Source organism: Zalophus californianus, chromosome 12 (genome assembly GCF_009762305.2).
Source record: "Zalophus californianus isolate mZalCal1 chromosome 12, mZalCal1.pri.v2, whole genome shotgun sequence".
Taxonomy (NCBI): Eukaryota; Metazoa; Chordata; class Mammalia; order Carnivora; family Otariidae; genus Zalophus; species Zalophus californianus.
The window spans coordinates 50906375-50914873 of NC_045606.1; positions in this window are offsets into that span (position 1 = coordinate 50906375).

The following is an 8499-nucleotide window of genomic DNA, read 5'->3' on the forward strand; positions in this document are numbered from 1 at the left end:
TTTTACAGAAGTAAAAAGGATTATAACAGAGTATTGTGAACAACTGTCCTCAAACAAATTGGATAGCCTATAAGTAATGGATAAGATTTTAAAAACACAATGTACCAAGACTGAATCATGAAGAAATAGAAAATCTGAATAGGCCTATAACTAATAAGGAGAGTGAATCAACAATCAGAACGCTTCTAACAATAAGGTGTTAGAACAAATGGCTACAGTAATGAATTATCACAAACATTTAAAGAACACCTCTCCTTCTCTGTCTCTTCCAAACAAATGAAGGGGAGGGAACACTTCCTAACTCATTTTGTGAGGCCAGTATCAGCCTGATATCAAAGCCAGACAAAGATACTAAAAGGAAACTATGAACAAATATTCCCTTTGAATATTGATGTAAAAATCTTCAACAAAATATTAGCAAACAAAACTCAACAGCGTTAAAAGGATTATACGTTATGACCAAGTGGGATCTATTCCTGGAATACAAGGATAGTTTAACTTACAAAAATCAATCAATGTATTATACCACATTAACAGAATGAAAAGAAAACCCAAATGTTCATCTCTATTCATATAGAAAATGAAGTTGACAAAATTCAACATCCTTCACAATAAAATTTTAACAAACTAGGAAGAGAAGTGACCTACTTCAACATAATAAAGACCATATTTGAAAACCAACAGCCAACATCATATTGGTATTAGTCACTAGGTTTCTCCAGAAAAACAGAACCAATAGGATATATACATATAAAAATAGTATAAAGGATTTACTGACAGGTTTGTGGAAGCTGACAAACCCCAAGATCTGCATTTGGCAAGCTGGAGTCCTAAGAGAGACAATGGTGTTATTCCAGCATAAGAGGTAGTAGGTTCTAAACCCAGAAAAAGCCAATGTTTCAGCTTCGGTCTGAAGGCAGAAAAAAACTGATGTCCCCAGGTGAAGGCAGTGAGGCAGAAGAAATACCCCTCATTCATGGGAGGGTCAGCATTTTTGTTCTAGTTAGGCCTTCAACTGATTTGGTAAGGCCCACCCAAATTAGGGAGGACAACCTGGGTTTTTCAGTCTATTGATTCATGTGTTAATTAGAAACATCCTCAAAAACACTCCAGAATAATGATTGACAAAATGTCTAGGCACCATGTAGCCCAGTCAAGATGACACATAAAATTAATCACCACATTATTCAGTGGTTGAAGACTGAAAGCTTTTCTTCTTAAATCAGGAACAAAGATGACGATTTTCACCACTTTGATTCAACATTTTACTGGAAATACTAGCCAGAGCAACTAGGCAAGAAAAAGAAATAAAGACACCCAGATTGGAAAGGAAGATATTAAAATTATATCTGGTCACCGATGACATGATCTTCTATGTAGAAAACCCTAAAGGTTCCACGATATCTGTTAGACCTAATAAGCAAATTTAGCACAGATGAAGGACAAACAAAAATCAGTTGTGTTATATACACTAACAATGAACAATTCAGAACAATATTTAAAAATAATTTTACTTACAAGAGCATCAAAAAGAATAAGATGCATAGGAATAAACTTAACCAAGAAAATGAAAGATTTGTGTACACTGAAAACTACCAAACATTTCTGGAAGGAATTAATGAACACACAAATAAAATGTTCTAGGAAAGGAAAGACAGCCAGTGTTCATGGATTGGACTTAATATTTTGTTAAGATGGCAATAATACCTACAGCAATCTACACATTCAATGCAATTCCTATCAAATCCTAATGATTTTTTTACAGAAAAATCCATCCTGAAATTCCTTTAGAATTTCAGGGGATCTTGAATAGACGAAACTATCTTGGAAAAGAAAAAAGTTGAAAGTTTAACATTTTCTGAAATCAAAACTTACTACAAAGTTATGGTAATTAAAACACTGTGGTATAGGCATGATATCAGACATATAGATCAATGGAATAGGATAGTGAGCCCAGAACTAAATCTCAATGTATTTGGACAATTGATCTTTGACAAGAGTACAAGACAATTCAACAGAGAAGGGACAATATTTCCAACAAAAGGTACCAGGAAAATTGGATAGCCACTGTATGGTGACTAATGTAACATAATAAAAAAAAATTAAATGCTAGAAAGTAACACACGAGTATTAGCTTCAGTTTACCTTATAGAATGTGGCTGAATCAAACGTGTGCTACCAAAATGAAAAAAATAAATAAATAAATAAATAAAGTTGGACCCTTACCATACATCATATATGAAAATAAACTCAAAATGGATAAAGACCTAAACATAAGAGCTTAACCTATAAAACTCTTAGAAGAGAACAAAAGGAAAAACTTTGTAATGTTGGATTTGACAATGATTTATTGGATATGATACTAAAATCACAGACAAGAGAAAAATTGTTAAGATGAACTTTATCAAAATTAAAAACTTTTGCTCATCAAGGGACATTATCAACAGAGTAAAAAAAAAACAAAAACAACCATGGAATGGGAGAAAACATTTGCTACTCCTGTATCTGATATGGAATTAATATCCAGAATATATAAAGTATCCTACAACTCAAGAACCAAAAAACAAACAAACAAACAAACAACCTGATTTTAAAATGGGCAAAAGACTTGAACCGACATTTCTCTGAAGAAGATATACAAATGACCCAATAAGCACATGGAAGATGTTCAACGTCACTAGTCATCAGAGAAATGCAAATCAAAATCAAGAAGAGAGCTACTTCACACCCATTAGGATGGCTGTTATTAAAAAAACAAACAGAAAATAACAAGTGTTGACAAGGATGTGGAGAAATTGGAACCCTTATGCATTACTGATGGGAATGTAAAATAGTACCACCACTATGGAAAACAGTTTGGCAATTCTTCAAAAATTAAACATAGAATTATCAGATGATACAGTAATTCCACTTCTGGGTATATACCCAAGAGAATTGAAAGGTCTCAAAGAGATATTGGTACACCCATGTTCATAGACACATTATTCGCAATAGCCAAAAGGTGGAAGAAACCCAAATGTCCATTGACGGATGAATGGATAAGTGAAACGTTGTATAGCCATACAATAGACTATAATTCAACCTAAAAGAAATGAAATTTTGACACATGCTACAATATGGATGAAACCTGAAGACATTTTGCTAAGTGAAATAAGCCAGTCACAAAAAGACAAATATATGATCCCACATATGAGCTTCCTAGAGTGGTCAAATTCTTAGAGACAAAGGTGGAATGGTGGTTTCCAGGGGCTGGAGAGAGGGCTAAGTTAGTGTTGAAAGGGTACAGGTTTCAGTCGGAGAAGGTAAAAAATTTCTGGAGGTGGACAGTGCTGGTGTTTGCATGACAATGTGAATATACATAATGTCACAGAACTATATACTTAAAAGTTGTTAAAGTGGTAAATTTTAGATTGTATATATTTTATCACAATATAAACATATTCTAAATTTTTCCTAAAACGTTTGGGAAAATTTCAGAGATGAAGAACTCTTTACAATGAGTGAGAAACTGTGAGTGGACACATTTGGAAGAAACTTGGCAGCAAATAGCTCATTAACATAATAGTTAACTTTTGGCTTCACTCTTCCAAGTGAATTTCATGTCCACATGTAAGATGCCGGACTAAGAATACTGAAGGTGATAGTGTATTTCCGGTATTCACAAAAAACAATATTATTGTTTCTTGCACCGTTATTTTACACAAAATGCATATAAACATTACAAAGTTCTTTGTACATAACTCTGTGAAAATAAATAAAGCAAATATCCTTCTAGTGTAGTGTAGTGTAGTGCTTGACGTTAGGCTTTTTGATTATAGTATTTAAATGCTGAACATTAAGCATTTAATTGCTGAAGTACCCATTCCAAAAGATAACTATCTTAAATAGACGTATCTCCAGCCAGCCGTGTAACACAGCTACTAGCAAAACAACCAGATAACGAATTAGCTCCCCAACCCCTCCCTGCCCTGACTGTCCTTTTACAAAACCCTGGTAACCTAGACCACTTGAGTGACCTCATTTCTTCCTTTCTACTTCCCAATTTCTGCTCTCGTGCTTTAGTCAATAAAGAGTGAGCTTGCAAAACTTAGACATCCCAATCTCAGACCCTAATAAAGGAAGAGCCCCAAAACTGCACCCTAACTCATGACCTTGCTCTATGGCCCATAGACATGCCAGGTATTCTGCCTGGAGGATAACAAATCCCTTATTCCCTTGTGAGTAATAAATCTTGTTCTTTGAAGTATCCTACTGGTTTTTGCTGAAGTATGTCCTGCAGTCATAGTAAGAAGCACAAGATTGGTCCAACCACAAAATTAGCCCCAGTGGGGTAAGTGTCTGCAAGGGCTTGCTATCAATAATGGGGCCAGGAGAGTGCCTCCAACATTCCTAATCAAAAGTATCACTATCAATAGTCTGTGCCCCACACAACAATCTTTGCAAAGTCATTGGCATATCTGGTAGGAAGGACTAAGATTCCTTTTGTATTCTCAAATATATCCCCAAATCTTAAACCATTTTGCTTTGCCTCAGCATTTCTCTAAACCTGGTTTCCGCATTGGAGGCTATGGTAAGGATCTGATGTTCAAGTCTGGTAAACTCTTATATAGGACTCTATGCCAAAGTCATTCCTAAACTGTATCATCAGAACTATTCAGCCCTCTGCCCTAAATTTACCTGCAATCGTACAGCAGACAGTGTATTTAAAATAAGGAAAGTTTTTAACTTCATAAGGAAAAATACAAATAACCTTAAGAAAACTGTGCACTAAATTTAAACTCATCTACCCACAGGGGTATTGTGTGCAAACAGAACTTAGAAGGCGGAAATACCTAGGAACACTTGACGGAAAACACCAGGAGAGCAGAAGACACTTTAGAAAAGAAGGCTGAAAGAGCTAAGAACAAACCTGCTTTATAGCATGACTGTAGAAAAATCTTCAAAAGGAGGAGCTATATGTTACTCTTTGCTATGATTAATAACCTTTCTTCTAGTAGAAAATGGAATCTCTTTTCTTCCTGTTCATCTGCACTGAATCGAGAATTTTTAGTAGAAAAAAATCCCTATACTCATCTATTCATATACAGTGGGGGAAATCTATGATCTACTGAATGATTTCATTTGAAGCCAACCACACAAAAAGAAGCAGTCTTGCTTTCCAAGGCTCTAAGAAGTTGTGAAGCCTGTGCAGATTAATGTGTGATAGATATAACACCACTGCGTATTAGCTGGGGATTTCTTTACAAAGAGCTTCTGCCCTTGGCAGTTGCCACAGTGGGGTTTTCCTGCCCTTAGAAGGAAGTACTGTCCGGAATGTTAATTCGATAACTATGATTGTTGTGAGCCGAATCATATTAAGGGGTAGTCTAACTAGGCAGCTGCTTTGGAAGCCAACTATAAAAGGTACTAAAATATCACTGGAAAAAACAGTAATATGATGCCAGCTAACACAGATTTCCACATGGGATTTCTTACACAACTGGCAAAAGGTCAATTGGCCCTGATTTCCCTGAAACAGATAGCACCCCAGAGTAGAAATAAAACACACTCATTACCCTCACTAGCCCATCTCTACTGAAAAATTTTGCCACAGATACATGTAGGTTATGTGGTGCCACTTGCTATAGGTCCTAATTCCTGCAACCAACAAAGCCATAGTTTCCTGAAGGCGGTAGCCTTAGGCCACGTAACCAGGAACAGGTGATTTATATTTTTATTTGAACCATTTAATTTGTCTCCAAAGAATATATTTAGTTCAGAAAATCATTTTTTTAAAAAAGAGGAAAAAGAGGATATGCCGTGGCTCTGTGGAAGCTGGGGCTGGGACAGTTGGTGGGAAGGAAAATTTAAACATTATCTCGATCTTTAGTGAGTGTGAGTGACTGATGCTATATGATGAGGAGTGACGGAAAATTTGTGAAATGAAAATGATCTCAGGAAGGGAAGAATGAGGGGGGGGAATCGGAGGGGGAGACGAACCACAAGAGACTATGGACTCTGAGAAACAAATGGAGGGTTCTAGAGGGGAGGGGGTGGGGGATGGGTTAGCCTGGTGATGGGTATTAAGGAGGGCACGTTCCGCGTGGAGCACTGGGTGTTATACGCAAACAATGAATCATGGAACACTACATCAGAAACTAATGATGTAATGTATGGTGACTAACATAACAATAAAAAATTAAAAAAAAATAAAACGCCTTTATTAAATACATGTTAATTCAATAACAGTATTGGAAACCAATTAGAATATGAGTAGGAAACAGCTAAATAATTCACATCCTTCTTGAATATTGACTTTACTTTTTTTTTTTTTTACTTTACTATTTTGTTAGAGGTTTTGGAGTTGGGAATACAACTTTTGGCCACCAGGGGATCGTTTATCCCTACTGCCATTTCAAAACTCAGTGGTCTTCTAAGCATACAGTACACGGATAATTCATGTTTAAGCTACGGCAAATTGATAAGAAGAAAAGGGAAAGAAATTACACAAAATTTTATATATGGAAGATAAGAAAAAAGAAGCTACAGCTTATGATTAGGTCAATAAGAATTCAGAAAATTAAGTAATACTTATAGGGTATTAAGTATTTCTTAATAGGGGATTATTCACTGGGTTGGATGACAAGGGAAAAGACATGGTCTCTATAGGACCCTGTATATATCTTTGTGTTACCTCAGAGAAAAGAGCCTATGCTTCTATGGGAAAATTCTCCAACATGCTCTCATTAGACCTTCAGGTTCTCAGATCCAGCAGGTGCTATCATAAAAGACAGACATTTGAGGCACTGGCTCTTAACACTGAAAGAAATTTTTTAAAAGATTTTATTTGTTTTTTTTTAGAGAGAGATAGAGAGTGAGAGTGTGGGGAGGAGCAGAGGTAGAGGGACAAGCAGACTCCACGGAGTGCAGAGCCCAACACAGGATTCAATCTCACGACCCTGAGACCATGACCTGAGCCAAAACCAAGAGTCGAATGCTTAATCAACTGAGCCACCCAGGTGCCCCAACACTGAAAGAAATTTGATGTTGTGGTTTGAGGATGAAAAAAGAAGAGGTAAGAAAGCATGTTGGAAGACAGGAGTGACTGGCAGAATGGTTGGTTACTCAGGGTGCTGGGTGGGGAAGGCAATAACTGCTGGATATGGAAGGGTTTAGAAGACCAATTTTTGACTAGAGTAAGCCCAAATTGTTAGCACTCTACCACTTAAAAGGATTTGCAAAGTATTGGTTTAGAGAGGCCAACTTGGAGGAAGATGATGTCACAGAAAGGAAAGCAGTAATAACTTCTCTTGACATAATGAACGTGAGTAAAACTATACAAAAGAACTGGATTATGAACTAGGAACTCTTATCCAGAATGAGGAGACAAGTTGAAAGATTTTCAACTAGGAACACAGAAATTATATGAACATCGGGGAGAATAGGAAAGGAACATATTTTATAGAAAGGAACATATTTTATATAAAGATGCATATTTTGTCTAAGTAGTGAACATAGGGAAGCCCTGTCATGCTATCCCCACATGTCTTTTCCCACATGTAAGAATTAGATTTTTCAAGTTCTAGAGAAAATCCAAGCAAGCTGTCTTCCACTCTTTGGAATGTTCTGTAACTTCAAATGTTTTCCTTTCTTAATCCCTTGGAAAATTTGTATAAAAACTATAACAGATTTTACATTTTTAGCATCAAAGACAGAAGGCAATTAGCAGTTTTCAGTACTAACCTTCGTTAATAAATTTTAATAAATGACCAAATATAAAACTTACCCTCAACAACCTTTGCATAGTGTCTTATACATAGATGTTCAACAACGCTTGGATGGTCTGTTGGTTGTCTTAGGCTCTCCTCTCAATGATCTTTTGGTGGTATTGAGTGAAATCCCTGTGGCAAGGCATGATTAGTTGGGAGGGTTATTTTTACCATATTTAAAAAGCAGGCTGAGAAACTGACAGAACTATTGGCAATGCTTATACTCTCTCAGTCACTCAATTTGAATTACTGCAAGGCTCTCTGTGCTTCATATGTAATTCCTTTTGCTCTTCGAAGAATTTTATTTTTTCTTTTTCTTTTTTATCTGTGATAAGTTTATGTGATTTGCTTTTATGGTGGTGAACAGTCATAATTTCTGCTATGCTAACTTAGAAATGAAGCTATCCGGTGACTTGTTTAATGGGCTGAGGGTGGCATCTGCTCTAGGTTTAATATGACTGCCTTAAAAATATCTTTAAAAATGGACTTTTTCTTTATAGACAATAGCTTGGAATTTGATTTACATATATAAATTTATTTATTTATTTATTTATTTATTTATTTATTTATTTATTTTTATTTGTTTTCACAGTAAATTTTAAAATGCAATTTACATTGCAATTGCCTTGATAGATTATCCAAGACAATCTCACTTTCCTCCAGCCTTTAAAACCTCCTGGAGTACCCCTGCTTCCTAATGAGGTCTCCAATTTGTTAAGTGTTTATTTGGTCTTAAGTTTTGTAATTACAT